Here is a 16,666-nt window from a genome sequence, read left to right on the forward strand (position 1 = left end):
ATGTGCCAAGGTTGTGGGTTTGACCCCCGGTCAGGGCGCATACAAGAAGCATCAATAAATGCATAAATAAGTGGAACACCAAATCAATGTTTCTCTTCCTCTCTCTCCTCTCAAACCAATAAATAAAAATGTAAGAATAAGTAAAGAGAACCCTTTCTTGTTGTACAAGCCCTGGGCGTGCCTTCCATTGCTGGATGGGCTGTTGCCTGGTCCATGCGTCAGTTGTAAAGCCAATCAGGTCTCCAAGTGTACTCATTTAAGTGTGTGTTTTAACACCTTCAGGGGAAAGGCGGGGAGCATTGGGAGAGCTAAGACCTCTGTTACCTTGCTGTGAGCCCCACAAAGTTCTGAGTACCTAGGTATGACCCCATCTGACCCTCACAGCCACCGCGCAGGTAAGCTGGACTATTGTTCTTTTTTTTTATAAGCACAGGCTATGTTTTATTGAAGTAAAGTGAATTTGTGTGACTCAGCCTGGCAGGAGATACCTGTCATCCACAAGGTAGGCTAAGGCTTAGCATGCTCAATGTGTACGTGTCCAACAGGACTCCATGAACCACAAACCGCCCAGTGGTAAGTAGACAAAGAACAAACAAACACAGAACTCAAATGGCCCGTGAACATATGAAAAGATACTCAGCTGGGGACCAGGGAATGGGCCTGGGGTTGTCCAGGGTCTGCCTGGAGTCTCCTGGAAAAGCAAGCGGTAGGTGGGAGGTATTGAACTGAGTGAGTGGACAGCAGTAGCCACGGTCCCAGGGTCACAGCACGGGGACCACAGAGGCAGCCTGAGGGGACAGTCCATGTGAATCACCTCCACCCAGTGTTGCCTGGGCAGCTAAGACCTTCCCCTGAATGGCCCCTGGGAGGTCAGAGCTGCATCAAGGCAGACTGGCCAGGAGAGACATAGCCAGCCCCTCGGGTCACAGGCAGCTTTCCTGGGTGCAGCCCCCAGCCGGGGGAGGGTTTGCTGATTACACTGGCCAGGGCACAAGAATCACTGCCCCGAGACCTGAACGCAAAAGCAGGGTCTTCTCTGATCTAGAAGTGACTAGGAAAGTCTCCTGTGTGGCTTCCACCCCCACCCCCACCTCCACCCCCAGGGGCCGGAAAAAGTTGTCCTGGGAAAAGGAATAATCTGAGTGTTTTGTTTCCCTGGTGACCCGCAGGGCTGTGTGAGTGGGCGGGGACATTATTCAAATGAATGTGACTCCTCTGGATGTTGTCCAACGGCTGCGTGAGGGTACGCGTGACGGACAGCACAGCAGAGGGATTGTTTTTCCACCTTCCTGGGGACTCTCAGTCCTGGCCCTGCAGGCCTGGGGACCCCCTGCTGACCTGATCGGGCTGTTCTGTCTCCTTTTCTCCTCCCGGAAAACAGTTACTTTTCCGAGAATTCCCAGTGGTGTCTGTACTATGTCCGAGCTATTTTTAGGAGTCGCTTGATGAAATATTTAGAATTGTCAACAAAGTACTTGCACTGCCTCCACTTTGTCCTGTTTGTGTCCCCACTGTTTCGGGAGCAGGATCCTCTCCAAGGGACAGGGTATCTGATGAGAGCCTGCCCTGCACATGCCTGAGACGTTAGAACAGGAAGCAGCAGCCGGCGCTCCTGCCAAAGCCTGGACACAGTCCCGCGGCCCGCGCTGGCGGCCACGGTTTGTTTGTCCTTATACGTGAAGCAATGGCTCAGCTGCTCTGCGAGGAGACGGCAGAACGGCCTGTGTGTTCTAGCCAGCGCGGTGGCACAGGACCACACGCCGAGCAAACACGGTCATGCGACTGGTCACGTGGCGGCTGTGGGGCAGGCTGCTTCGGGGAATAGGGAAGCCGGGCTGGAGCCAGCAGGCAGCCCAGTGGCTGCAGGTCCCAGAGCTCCGCTCCTGTGCCCAAGTCACTACTGGGGCCTTTGGGAAAGAGGCTGTGGGGGCAGGGGAGGGGGAAGGGGCTGAGCTGGTTCTCAAATGCCCTGAGCTCATTCCTGATGGCTCCCAGTCCCCGGCCGCCTGCAGTCAGCTCTGCACCTGCCCTGTGAGCAGCCAGGCAGGCTCCAGCCATCCCCTGAACAGGCAACATATAGTCCTGTCTTGAAAGGAGGGGGCTGCAGGTAGCAGGTGGGAGAGACGCAGGCTAGCAAGCCAGGACAAGCGGGATTGGCTGCACCCTGGGTGGCAGAACTCTTCCCCAAAGCACCGAGACGTTGCCCTCAGAGCCTCCCAGCCCTTTCCCTGTGTCCTGCGGAGACTGGCAGGGCCCCTGGGGAGAATGGAAGGGCCCGGATCAGGCGCGGCAGGGAGGCCTCGATGACATTGCTGAACAGGAGAGGAGGGAACAGCTGAAGCTGCCGTGGACGAGTTGGCCCAGGTGACTAGGGTGATCACGCTGCTTGCTAGGTGTGGAATACAGAGAAGGCGCCCTGAGTAGGAGCGAGGAGGAGGCTTCGCCCAGGGCCCCCAGAGTAGAAGATGGGATGGAGCACAAGCTAGCCGGACGCAGGAACTCGGGAGGCAGCAGGCTCCTCGGGGGCGGCTGCTGGGAGAAGCCACCGTGCAGGTTTTTGCCCAGAGGACACGTGAGGGACAGTGGTCATGTGGACAAGAGCCTGGGACAAGGAAGGGTGTTGAAGATCTGAGCCCAAGGGCCCGGGGTTGAGGTTGGATGCACACACAAGCAGAGCAAGGGGGTGCCAGGGACCCCCAGCCACCATCCCCATAGTCGGGGCCAGAAATCCTGCAAGGGCCACCTTCTGTCTTTAGGTTTATTTCCAGGGCCATGTCCTTTAGCTCAAGGCAGAACACAGATTCCCACTTACAGTCAGTCCCCGAACAGGATAAAATTAGCCGCTGCTGTCTGCACCTTTGTCTAGGTCCTTTCCCAGGACTGGGCTGGGTGAGCTGGTCAGAAAAGACCCTTTCTCCCCCTGAGAGTGGGTGCTGAGGGCTGGGGGGGCCAGGAGCTTAGAGGGTGGAGGGGGGCTTTTCCTCCAGTCACGAACAGGCTGGGCTTGGAGAAGGCAAGACTCACCTCTCCGCCGTCAGCCCTCTGGCTGTTCCGGTGCAGTCCTGGACACGCCTTTTGCAAACACGCCCACTTGGGGTACCATCTGTCATCCTCGGAGCTCTCTGGCCAACACCCCCACTGGTGGACGGGAGGGTGCGTGTCTGTCCGCTTCAGCTCTCCTCCTTCCCTTCTCTTTCCATGTCTACATCCACCTCCCCAATTAAGATCTTAACTTTTCTCTTCCTTTGTTTTTCCTTCGGGCCCAACCTCCTGGACCCACTGCCAGAGGCATCCGTCTTGGAGGCAGCTCCAGGCTCTGTCTGCTTCCAGCTTCTTGGAATCAAGGCAAGTTCCCGCTCCGGCTGGGCCTGTGCGTGCGGCCACCTCGGCACGGTTGTGGCCCAGCCTGACCACCCTGCCCTGCTCGCTGCCCAGGGCACCCTGCTGGGTGCTTTCCTACCATTTTTACTCATTAGCATGAATGTCTCAAGAGAAAAAAAGGAAAGCCGCTACCCCGAGGGCCCCTACCCTGCACAGAAAAGCTATGCGACCCTTGCTGTGTTCTCCACGCAAGCCTTTGCCGGTAGCCCACTGCCCAGGCCCCTGCGTTCTTCCCAACCTGCAGGGTCCCGTCCAGGCTTGGCACAGCCGTGCACAGCAGGTCGCTCTTGTCTGTGGAATCCCCATCTCTCCCTGCGCCTCCTTAGCATCAGCTTCTGGGAGAAAAAGTGACCTCCGTCCTCCCTGGGAATCCACCCTACGTGCCGCTCTGGTCTTCCCTGGGGAGGGAGCTTGCTGGCAGACCTCCTCTGTCCCACACAGGTGGCCTGTCAGGTCCCCTGGACTTTGCTGTGGTGCCACTCCAGGGACTGGAGTCAACTTTGTCCCGCTGACCCGGCCTGGAGGCCAGGGCACACTCTGCTGAAGCCCTCAAGGTCTTCCCCGGCCCGAGGCCTTGGGAAGGAGTGGAGGGAGGACTCCAGCTCCATCCCCTGAACGGGACACCTGCCTGCAGGGGACAGAGGAAGAGGAGACAGGGACAGGGAGACAGGGAGACAGAGTTCTAGGGCCACCCTGCTGTTGCCTCTGTGAAATGGAGGCAACGGTAATAACAACAATAATAGCTGTGGCTCAGAGGTCTAGCGAGAATGAGAGAAAATAATACATGTGCCTTGCTGGGAACACAGCGAATGATAATGACGACAGTATAGGGACACTGAGGAGGCTGATGTCCTGAATTACGTGAGTTGTCTGTGGATCCCCCCGTCCTGGGTTATTAGATCCATAGCAGGCTGGACAATGTTTTGAAAAAGAGAACTGCTCAGGAGCCCCGCCCTCACCGTGTGGCCCAGGCTCTTCCTGTGGTTACAGCCTGGGTGTCTGACAAGGTGTCTGGTGACAGGCATTTGGTAAACTCAGGGTTCTTCTTTGTGTTTTCAATCTGAGCTCTTCCCTCCCTGACCCTAGAGGGAAACTGGGGTTCAAGACAGAGGCCTGTGGCTGTCGTGGCGTAGGGGGATTAGAGGGCCACTACTGACCCTGACGACCTCAGAGGAGGCCAGCGTGAGAGACTGAAAGTAGCCACACAGGATGGTCTGAACACAAAAATTCCTAACAAAAAGCGAGCAATGACAGGTGATCCGTCACGGGCCTTTGCTACCTCGACAAAGGCGATCTTTACATTAACCACGGATGTCTGTAGTCTGTCTACTGACCTTGGAGAGAGAGAGAAGAAGGGAGAGAGAGAGAGAGACTTATTGTTCCATCCACTTATGCATTTACTAGTTGCTTCCTGTGTGTGTCCTGACCAGGAATCAAACCTGCAACCCTGGCTTATTGGGACAATGCTCAAACCAAATGAACTACCCAGCCAGGGCTGTCTATTGTCTTTTTTAAAGCTTTTGTTTCTTTATTGATTTTAGAGAGAGAGGAAGGGAAAGGGAGAAAGAGAGAGAGAAACATCGATGAGAGAGAACATCGATTGGCCGCCTCCTGCATGCCCCTCACTGGGGATTTGGCCCACAACCTGGGCATGTGCCCTGATGGGGAATCGAACCGATGACCTCTTGGTGCAGGGGTTGAAGCTCAACCACTGAGCCACACTGGCTGGGCTCTATTGTCTTTTGTTATTATTATTTTTTATCCTCACCCAAGGATATTTTTCCATTTTTTTGTACAGATAGAGTGGGAGGGAGAGAGAGGAAGGGAGAGAGAGAGAGAAACATCGACGTGAAGGGACACATCGAGTGGCTGCCACCCGCATGACCAACCGGGGCCGGGGACAAACTGCAACCGAAGTACGTGCCCTTAGCGGGAACCGAACCCGGGTCTCTCCGGACCGCAGGCCGACGCTCTAACCACTGAGCCAAACTGGCCAGGGCTCTATTGTCTTTTGCATCTATGATAACATACCTCTGGAATGTCAGACTGCAAATACCATCTTTATGTGTTGCACATGTTAACTGTTATTTATCCTGTACCCACCAATCCCATGATTTCCCTCCGTTGCTTTCTCCCACCTCCTTAATCTGTCACCATTGGATTTCATGTAACCTCTTTACATCTTCCCCTTTGATGCTGATATAAAATAAGTGGTAAGACTGCCATTTTCTGAAGCATTCTCTCAATTGCTTTCTGGCAACTGTCATCAGTTTCGTTCAAATAAGCTCATACCAATTCTCTACAAGTTTGGATGTTCTAACACTGCACTGTTTTGGTGGCCAGGTTTGCCCAGCACTCTGTGCTGGTAACACGTAGAATGCTGCTGCTCCTGAAAATGAAAATAAATAATAAAGCTAAACTTGGTCTCCCCCAATCCATGCCACGGCTGTCCTTTCTCTCCGGGGCACGAGGAGGCCAGCACACCGCTGTGGGCCAGTGGCCCTGGTGTGATCCATGAGGACGTCGGTGACGGAAGGAAAAAGGGAGACCTCAGAGGGTCCCGCAGCAGGTGTGGGAGGAGAGACCTTGCTGCTCCCCTGTGAGCAGAGGGGGTGAAGAAGTGGGAGGTGGTGGGGGCAGGAGGAAGGGTGCCAGTGCCCCGAATGCTGTGCCCCCTGGACACCCTCTCACTTCAGACCCGCATGGCTGGCGGAGCAGCAGCCAGGGCCCATCCTCATCGGCCTCCGTGGAATGAGGCTCCGACACCCACTCCTAAGGGAACTTATAAGGCCATCGAGTGGGCGGGACCTACACGACTCCCTGCCCCCACTCTCACCAGCAGCTTCCACACCAGGCTGCACAACAGCGTCACCTGTAAGCTCAGCCAAGTGGTAAATCCCAGGTCCCACCCCAGACCTGTGGTTCCTGGGGTCAGGGACGAAGACTCAGCACCTAAACATGGTTCCCGGTGATTCTGCAAATGGCACCGTGATTTTGCATCATAATCAGTCTCTCTGTGTCTCACTCCCTCAGCCTAACTCTGCTTTCCCTGGTGAAGCAATTTCCAAAGGTCTCCTAGCACGTGACATGTCACCTGGGAGGACATAATGCCCCAGTGAGATCTGGAGTGAGAAATGCATAGGTCACAGGAGCACAGCGTGGCCGTGCTGGTGGCTCCATTAATGGCTCTGAGAACTCTCATCGCAGAGCACCTTAGGAACAGCTTCACGGACAGACCCCAGCAGCAAAGCCCACTGACCAGCCTGCTAAGACCCGAGCCTTCCTCCGACTCCTAACTTCATCTCTCTGCCTCCCAAGAGTGAAGCTAGAAATAGTACTGCGCTCCAGGGATGCTACGTGTGTGGCAGTGCTCAGGGGTGACATGTACTGTCTGTCTCTTACTTTGAAATGCCTCAAAATAAGATGGATTGAGGGATGGAGCGAGAGATGCAGACAGTCTAGATAATGGATACGTGCATGTTCACACACAAGTCTTTCAAGTTTCTTCTGTGTTTGGAAATTATCATAATAAAATGGGGAGAAGGAGTGAAGGAAAATGCAGTTTCTTTAAGTACTGAACTTGGTTCTGAGGGAAAGAAACCGCCCCGAAAGTGTGCAAACCAAGCTGAGTTTTTCTGGGGACACAGAGGTAGGGGACCGTGTATGATCTGCCTGGAGGTGTGAGGGAGAGTTTGCCGCATGGATGGTGCTTCGGGGACCAGAGACTTTTCCCAGATCAGACCCGTCTTTTGCCTGGAGACACGGACTTCTTTACGTGTTGGTTGACTCATTCCTCGTCTGTGGCAGTCACTTGTCAGTACACATTTTTGAACATCCACTATTTACTAGGCACCCGACGAGCTGAGGTCTGGCTTTGGCGAAGGGGGAGGATTCTAAAGTGAGTGAAACATAGACCCTGGAGAAACACCGATTGGTTGTTCCCCTTTTTTGCATTCATTGGTTGATTCTTGTATGTGCCCTGACAGGAAATCGAACCCACAGCCTTGGCGTATCCAACTGAGCTACCCGGCTAGGGACTATTAACTTTCATGTCAGGTAAAATTGGTATAAATACACTATCTCCATTTGTTATTAATAAGTATTCGGGGAGGATATGCGGGGAGACTCCTCAGATAGCCTACATACGCCCTTCGTGATCAAACGTACACTCACCAGCCCTTTCTTCATTTGTATGTTAAATGTGGCCTCGAGCAGGCAACTCACCCCACACGGCCCCTCCTGCGCTCTTGTCCCTCCACCTGCACTGTTTGGTTTTGCGGGTAGCTCCCTAAAACAAGTGACTGACCAATGAGAAGGCGCAGCTGCTCTGCTGGTATTGGCTGTGAAAATAGCATCCCAGCCCTGCTAGAGCAGCCTCCCGGACAGTGGGGCGGGGAGGTCCCTCCAGTGGCCACCGTGGCGCAGTAGTGTGGAATCCACTCACTCGGAAGGAGGGTGGACTGAGGCCTTTGTCTGCACTGATGACCAGGAACTTCAAAGGCATGGGTTTGGAGGGCTGGGGATAGGGAGTCTGAAGGAAAATACGGGGGTGGACAGACCTTTGGGAACAGGCCCAGGTGTGAAAATGCTTGTGGTCTGTGCGCTCGGTCACAGGGTGCTCTGCCCACAAGGCGGCCTTGACAGTCCGGGGCGGAAGGGGCTGAGTCTGCAGGGGTTGCAGCTACAGAAAGCTCGTGGAAGTGGTGGTTGGCGACGTGGGCAGAGATTACGTGTAAGCTCTAACACTGATCTCCCTGACCAAGGCCAGCCTGGCTCCTGCCGCTGCTGGAGGTGGTACCATGCAATGTGGTACCACACCCTGGGGACCAGCCAGCCATGTGGCAGCAAAGTGATCCCATTGGACGTCATTGAAATAGACGTGCTTCCTAGCTGTGGGTTTCCTTCCTGCCCACCGGCTTCCACCAGGAGCCCACCGGAGACTCACTGAGTGTTTCTTCACTGTACACTAACCCATCCTCTGCCGCATCTGACCAAGGAACCAACGAAAGCAGCTGACAACATGGGACTTACGAGCCTACCCTGCGTCCATCCTGGGAGGACAGGGGAAGTCGGGATGGCCTGTTGAAAGGTGCCCCAGGGTGCCAATTGAGGCTGCTTCTGTTCGATCAGATACGTTCTTAACCAGCAATCAATAAATGGTACTGGTTTTCCTGTGGCCAGAAGGCTTGGGTCCAGGAACGCTGGATAAACGTGGAGGAAGCCCCTTCACTATCGCACTGAAGGATCCGCTTGCAGAACTGTTTTCTCTTTGTGCCCAGAACTTTGGGATCGGCTGATTTGTAAGTCTTGGGATCCAGGGAAGGAATGCATTCCATGAGGGGACATTTTACCCTGTATACAGGTTTTCATAAAACCACATTTACCCTTCCTGCGCGCCACATTTACTAAATCAACTCATGTAGCTCCCAGCAGCTCTCAGGAGTGGGTGTGGGTTTCTCCCCACTTGACAGATGAGCTCCCAGACCTGGAGCACCCAGCAGCGGTGGGGCCGGGATCCCGGCCAGAGGTCAGGGCTCAGGACGGATTCGTGGACCCGATTCAGGAACAGCCATATGATTTGCTCCATGCAAGTCTGCAGAAGCATCTCTCTCACCAGGGCGGTGGGAGGCAGCATTTGGAGACAGGAAGCCAAGAGTTAATGGTTGAAACACACACGTGCCGACCTGCGGGGCTGCTTCATAGCTGCTGACATCCAGCATGAAACGTGGGTGAGTAATTCTGACCATGAACGAGAATGCATCCCTGGAAAACCCGCACCCCGGCGGCTCCGGGTGCCTCTCAGTGCGGGCATCGCCGGCTGCCTTCATCTCCCCGCCCTCCCACACTCTGCGCGGCGGCCAGGGTTATTTTCAGCAACCGCGTTCTCCTGTTCTAATAGACTGCAAACCTGCTCCATAAAAGAATACGACGAGCAGAAAAGGAAGAGGTGGGGTTGGGGTGTCGCGGAGCTGCGCAGCCGGGCAGGGAGTGTAGGGGGAGGGCCTGGGTTTGGGGCGCCCGCCCGCGGTGACGCGCGCCCCCCGCCCGCCGCAGCGCCACTGCAATGGCCGAGCGGGACCGTCGGACGCCGCCGCCCGCCCGCGGGGAGCCTCGGTGAGCAGCCGCCGGTAGCCCCGGTCCCTAGTCTCCGTGTTCAGTCCCTGATCCCCGGCCCCCGCGCGCCGCCGCTGTCAGGCCGGGCCTCTGCGCTCCCCGCGCCTGGCACCATGCGCCCCGGGGCTTGGGCGCCCTGCGCGGTGGGATGGCCTAGAGTGACCCAGAGATGCCCAGGAGTGGCCCGGAGGTGCCCCAGGGGTGCTCCAGAGGTGGCCTGGGGGTGGTTCGGGATGACCCAGAGTTGGCCCTGAGGCGGTGGGGTGATGTCCTGCGTGCCAGGGCGTCCGGGGACAGGGGTTCCTCTGCCTCTCCAGGCCCCCACGGGCCCATCTCTCCTGCGCTCCTCTCCGGGAACCCTTGCGGGGCGGCGGGCGCAAAGATCTGGCGGGTCGCGGCCCGGGTGGCGCAGGTGCTCCCGCCACCCGGAGGCCGCAAACTTGGGCGTTTCTGTGTCGCTGGCTGAGCCGCCCTCCGGAAGGTGCGGCCGCTGCGGGGATTTTATTTTCGTATTTTGGGGTCCAGATTTGTAGTATCACGTGCTCCGGTTTCGGGGGTAGCAGGGTGGCTGTCGGATGTTGACATCCATTGGAAGCCACGGAAGGGTTTCATTGCGATCAGCTTCCCAAAATAAACCCTGCCGCGCCTGTGCCTTTGACCTTGCCTCTGGGGAGGGGCCGTGGGGATTTTAACAGTTCCTTCTTGCTCGCTTGCGGGTTCTGATCTTGCATTCCCTTCCTGCAGTGAGGGAGGCCTGAAAGGGTCTGCTGTTGCATGCTGTCTGCAAATCTAAGGGCCAGGGTGGGGGTGGGCACGGCCAGGTTCTGACTTGAGGACAGCAGGACATCAGAAATGCCCCTTTGCCTAGGCTGCCACCGAGGAGCCGATGCTGCTGGGCCCTGGGAGGGCCCGCTGAGGGCGGCCTTGGGGAGGGTGGAGCAGAGAGGGACCAGGCCCTGTGTCTGTGGGGGCTTAGGATGAAAAGTGGGTGCACAGGACACTCCCAGACCCTTTGGTGTTTTTCTGAAAGCTGATTTGTGCACACGAATGAAGACTTGCTTTGGCAAGGACCTGCGATATTTTCTCCCCACATTAATGGCAAGTCGCAGAGCCCTGCACATTTCTCTGTGAACCTCACCATAAGGAACAGAACTTCCCTCCTGGAAGTGTTTCATGGTTTTGTCAGCAGAACGCATGAGGCAGGCGATGGCTCTCAGGAGGAAGAACCCGGACCGGAACAAGTCATCTTTTCTCTGGCCCCCACGCCTGGGGACCCACCTCGCCCAAAGGGCTGCCTGGGGTGGGGGCTGCCACCTGTCCTGATCTGGACACGTCCACTTTCTCCCAAAAATAATATGGTTGGAAAAAAATAATTTTTGTAGTAGTGTGTTTCAGTTGGGGGCTGGTAAAGATATAATTTCAATTTTTTTTTTAAAAAAATATTGATTGATTTTAGAAAGAGAGAAAGAGAAATAGAAACACAGATTTGTTGTTCCACTTCTTTATGCATTTATTGGTTAATTCTTGTGTGCGCCCTGACCAGGGATCAAACTCCCAACCTTGGGGTATTGAGACAACAGTCTAACCAACTTAGCTACCTGGCCAGGGCCTTAATTTCTATTTTAAATGGGATTTTCAGGCCAACTGCTGCGTCCTGTGTACGATTATTGGTTCAGGACTTTGTGTTGAGACATGACTGGCATTTGTCATCCATACTGATGCCACCTGCTGGGAACCAGGTTCAGAAAGGGAGAGAGCAGCAGACAGATGGTCGGTGGTCGGTGCAGTTCGGGTGCCCAGAGCCACAGCATGGCCCTGCTGCCATCCTCTCGGTGCTGATAAAATGTCACCCACTTCATGGTACCTGCTGTATGCCAGGCACTGCTCTGGTTTCACCGTCTGTGCTAAGGGACACGGGCATCACCCTGAGGAGAGGGCTGGCTGCAGAAGGCCCCAGAGGACTGAGGATGCCTGAGACGAACCTGGTGGGTGGAGGCGATACCGCCCCCGGGAACCAGGCTCCAGCCACGTCCTCGAGGAACCTGAAGGGAGGAAATGATCGTGTCAGAGAACCTTCTAGAAGTGAGGAGCCTGAGACTGGAGAGGGGAAGGGCCTTGTCTGACTCAAACAGTCATCCTAGGACCTGTGTCTCTCGGTTGTCATCCAGGGACCCAAGGGGCCTCCTCTGGTCCTGAATCTCACACTAGGCCTGTGTCCTCAGCTCTGTCCTGCCCCACACTCTGGACACCCTCCTCCCAGCAGAGCGGCCCAGGCCACTCCTCCACACTCTCCAGCCACCTGGAGGGAGCCTCTCAGGTCAGCATCACATCTGTGCGCCAGGTGGGCGACCCCCACGGCCTCCCTGGCACTGAGCTGTATCCAGTCCAGATGCCCAGCTGGTTGAGTCTGTCTTCTTCTTCCTAGTTTAATGGTTCCTCACGTTGGTCATCATGATTTCAGATGACTACCCAAACAGGGCTTGAAGAGCTGCTCGGATCAGCTTCGCTCGGCTCGTCCTGCAGACCACCCTTCTCACTGGCAAGCTTCGTGATCATTTATTTCTTAGTGTGGCTGTGCGTTCGGTCCCTGCTGCTCAGGGTGTCGCAGGCATTTGGTTTTCTTCTTCTGAATCTGTGTTATAGTGCACAAAGCCTTTGTGTGGCATCTTTTGTATTCTAAACAGGGATTCTGCTGGCTTGCACTTTCTAATGCAAGGTTTTCTAGGTTGGGGTCTCCAGTGCAAAGTCACAGACAATGCAGATCATTGCGGGAGAACAGGCTCAGTTGGGCTGCCCCAAAGCACTTCTTACGGGAGACCCCACAGGCACAGGTCTGGGCTTTCATGCCACTGTGAGGAGGGAGCATGTCAGTCACTGTCCTTGAACAGTTGTGGGCTTCCTCTGAGACCTGAGATGAATATGCTCTTTTCCAGAGAGGGTTGCCTTTGCTCCTGCCTGGCAGCTGGGGCACCTGGTTGGGGACCACTTTTGACCCAGCTCCCAGGATTTTCCCCTTGTTCCACTCACCTGCAGGGCTATAGATCAATGTTGCAGGCCCTGCCAGAGGTTAGGGGCTAGTTGGCAGATACGGGAGCAGGTGAGGTGTTGGCAGGTGGGGTGTGGGGCAGGTGGGGTCTGTATGAGTCCAGACCAAAGCCACCACCAGGCAGCCCAACAAATGGATCAGTCCCCGTAGGGCTGGTGCCAAAAGCTAGGTGAGAGTCAGGGGGGGCAGGCTTGGCTGGTAGTGTAGATTAAGGTGGGGTCCCCACCTGGTTCCAGTGGCAGGTGTGGCCAGTGAGCTGCAGTCAGAACAGACTCCATATAGAGGCAGCACCATGGACAGCGCCCGACGGCCTTGCAGCAGGAATGGAGGTGACAGTTCTTCACTACAGGGGCTTCTCCTTGCCTCGCAGGACCTGGGCGGGAGGGTGCTGTGCTCCCGCGTGTGCCTAAGGAAGACAGCTGGCCCTCTGGGTGCCCCAGATGGTGCTGGCTGCTTTGGAGGCTCACTGGGGCAGACTTCTGAGGACTCCTGGGTCTATTGTGTTCGTTTTATTTCTCCAGGAGCCAGAGCAGCGATTCTGAAAGCTGGACTCTTACTGGGAGGATGACAGAAAATTCTGTCTTCAGCTGGAGTGGTTCATTAGTGGCCAAAATGTCCCCCGCAACGTCATACGGACCGTGTTCCTCTCAGGCCCCCGGTGTAGCTGGTGGGAGCTTGTCTTGGTAACAACCCTCAGAGCAGTTGGTTCGAGAAATGGCATGAATCGATTAAAATTCAGTGTCTTCTTTTCCACCAGCGTTTGGGAGGAAAGGAAAGCAAAGCAAAGCTTTGCCGAAAAGCCTGCAGGTGGCAATAAAACCAGACTAGGAGCGAGGACGAGGGACAGCGCAGGTCATCCGAAAGCGGACCCACCGAGGGGCCGGAGCAGGTGCCCGCCAGCCCTCCCTGGTGCATGTCAATTGTCATGAGGGCGATTTTGATTAATGCCTGACCTCACTTCACTCTTTTTTTCCATCTTAAAGTTCTGTGTGAACTTGGGCACTCGGTCAGTACAGGGCTGAGGAGCTGTTCCCTCATGCTCTGTCGCAGAGTCCGCAGCCCGCCGTGGTCCCACTGAGTCATCAGGCCCCTGGGGGGAGGGGCCCCATCATCATCCATCAAGGGAGCCTTCTCTCCTTGGGGTCTTAGCCCCCCACCCCTTAACCCGCAAGTCTTGTTCAAATATCCGCTGGTGGAATTGCCACCAGCTCTGTCCCTGTCACTGTCCACAGGACACGCACATAATTCAAACTTGAGATTGCGGTTCAGAGCCATCAACTCTGGTGCACTGGGGACCGGCAATGTCCTTGTCAGTGGGTCCTCGGCCAGTATCACTGGCTTGTGGCCAGTCTTCCCAGAGGTCTGACCAGAGAGCCAGGAAGTCTGAGTCCCGTGTGGCTTCGTTCTGCTGGGTGGTGGGGTCTGGGCCTCTCCTCTCCCTTCTGAGCCCAGGTTTCTCCTGTGAGAAATGGGGCTGCTGCCTCAGGAAGTGACCCCGACAGGTGGTTTCTAACATCCCTGCAGCTTGCCGCTGTCCACCTGACTCATTTCATCGTGACAGAGGCCCTTACCTCCTCCCCTGTGCTGTGGGCAGAGAAACTTTGAAATACAACGTCTGCTACCCTGACCATTCCCAGGACAGTACCCAGACAGCAGACCTCACAACCTGGAGGGGCTGACCCCGGAGGTCGAGGGCACCTTGGGAGGAGCTGGGGCACGCAGTTCTTCCTGACCTGGTGCTGTCCACAGGGCTCGCGTGGGTTCCCAGCACACCCCCCAGACTGCTTCCCACACGTGCAGACACTGACCCGGTGGTGACTGCTGGCCCTCTGCCCCGTGGTGACCGAAGGGGAGGGTGTTAAAAGCTGCGAGAGGACAGAGGGTCTTCTTCAAAAGCAGAGAGAAGGCCCCACACCAGGTTCTGCTGACTGCTGTCCCCGACCTGCCTGGCTCGGCCTGCTTCTCTCTGCGGGCGCGGCTCTCGGAGGACCCGACTGGGGTCGAGGCTCGGCGAGCAGTAGAGTCATGCCAGTGCCCCCAGGCTGGCCCCTGCTGATGCCAGCTTGAGAGCAGACGTTTTGGACAACTGCCCTGTGCTGGCTGACTCTCCGGGGCTTTTTGGTGGCTGAAAACTCTCTGACTTGGGGAAAACCCCTTGGTGCCTGAGTCATGTCACATGCGTCTGACCTGGGCCTCATCCCGGGAGCCTGTGGCCTCACTGGGCAGGTGGCTCCGCCGCCTGGGGGCACAGGGGAGTCATAGAGCAGGTGGTTGGAGGCCTGGGGCTCCCGAAGGCTTCCTCTGTGGGAGGAGAGACCTTGCTGATCCGAAAGGATCTGGTGAGAAGGGCTGGTGAAGGGGGGGGAGGGCACAGGCAGGGCCCCTGTCTAGTGACCTACACGGCATCTCTAAGAGGATCTTCTGTGTGTAACTATGACCTATGTTTCCTAAGTTTTGGTCTGTTTAAGGTCTACTCAGGGTCTCCCGACGTCAGATAAATGTACGTGGCTGTCCCCTTCGGCAGCGGGCTCTCCTGAATTCAGGATATAACACTGTATACTTTGTAGCAAGGAGCTGAAGCCTTTATGCAAAGGGGATCCCGGGCTATGGCATTTGCCAGCGCCTGAGTGTTGCCAGGTCTGCCCACCTGGCACAGGCACATGTAGCTGGGTGTTCAGAGCATCTGCCATGGGCCCACTCAGCATGGTGCCTTCAAGAAGTGGCCCCGTGCCGGTCTGCAGGCTGCGGCTGCACTGCGACAGGGAGCAGGAGGGCCAGCGTAGGTGAAGGACCTCGGCCTCGCCTCCTGCAGGGAAGCCGGCAGACCGCGTCCGCCTCCTGGCTGTGGGGTGAAGGGAGCATGGTCTTCTCGGCAGCGGTGCGGAGGGCACCAAGGAGCCCGGGCTTTGCAGGGTGTTCAGGAAGAGTGCCCAGCTCAGCAGGGCCAGTGCCACCCGCCAAAGTGACGGTGCTCAGGACCCTGCTTGATGACCCGGCTGGCCTTTGCTGGGGCCTTCAAGGGGGAACTGGAGCTATGGTGGCCCACTGCCCCATCCTCTGAGTGTCAGATGGTGCGTCCACTCCTCTCCTGACTGACACTGCCTCTCCGGGTGTGCCAGGCCCGAGTGAGTCCAGGCACAGAGCATTCGGACGGGTGCCCGGCCCCCAGCGTAGGCACAACGAGGTGGCAGTTTCTCATCCTGGTGACTGCTGTGTGTGTTCTGTAGAGCCTTTTTAAAAAAATCGATTTGAGAAAGAGGGAGAGAGAGAGACATCAATTTGTTGTTCCAATTATTTATGCATTCATTGGTTGATTCCTGACCGGGGATCAAACCCTCAATCGGGATGAAGCTCTAACCAACTGAGCTACCAGCCAGGGCCTGTCGAGACTTTTGTCCCCTCATAGGCCCTTGTCTCTCCCTCACCCTGCAGGCGTGTAGGGCCCCTGGGCTGGGACAAGAGCCGCTGTGTCCTGTGTTTTTAACCCCCATGAAAGGGACGTTATCTCCATTCTAGCTCGGGACAACTGCCCACCTCGCTCTGCCTGGCATAAATGTGGCGTATTCTTTGCTGAGGCTTTGGGTTAAATGTGCTCATTCGCGCTGGGCACAATGGAGCTGTGTTCACACTGAGCACTGGGGTGCACGACGCTGGGAGCTGGAGTGACGTCCCAACAAGAGGACCGAGATCAGGGCCTCGTCCTGGCCAGGTGGGAGTCCTGCAGGACGCTGAGTTCAAACACCTGTGCTCCCATGGTAAGCTGTCCTCTGCAGGGTACCCGGTGCTGCCAGAGCCTCATGGGACAGAGTGGGCAGGTCTCCTGTCCTCACAATGAAGCATCGTTGCCGGTGTCCACTCTGCCTACCAAGAGACGTTGTCCCCCAAAATAGGAGTATGCATTTGAAGTCTTTGATATGAGCCAGAATTTGCCAAAAATCTTATTCCTTCTTTATCGGTTGATTCCTGACCGGGGATCAAACCCTCAATCGGGATGAAGCTCTAACCAACTGAGCTACCAGCCAGGGCCTGTCGAGACTTTTGTCCGTACTACAGGGTGCTGTTTGCCTCTGGCTGAGCCCCCGGGGACCGCCCACGGAGGCTGGGAGGAGATTTCATTGAGGATGA

This window comes from Molossus molossus, unplaced genomic scaffold (assembly GCF_014108415.1).
Source record: "Molossus molossus isolate mMolMol1 unplaced genomic scaffold, mMolMol1.p scaffold_m16_p_17, whole genome shotgun sequence".
NCBI lineage: Eukaryota > Metazoa > Chordata > Mammalia > Chiroptera > Molossidae > Molossus > Molossus molossus.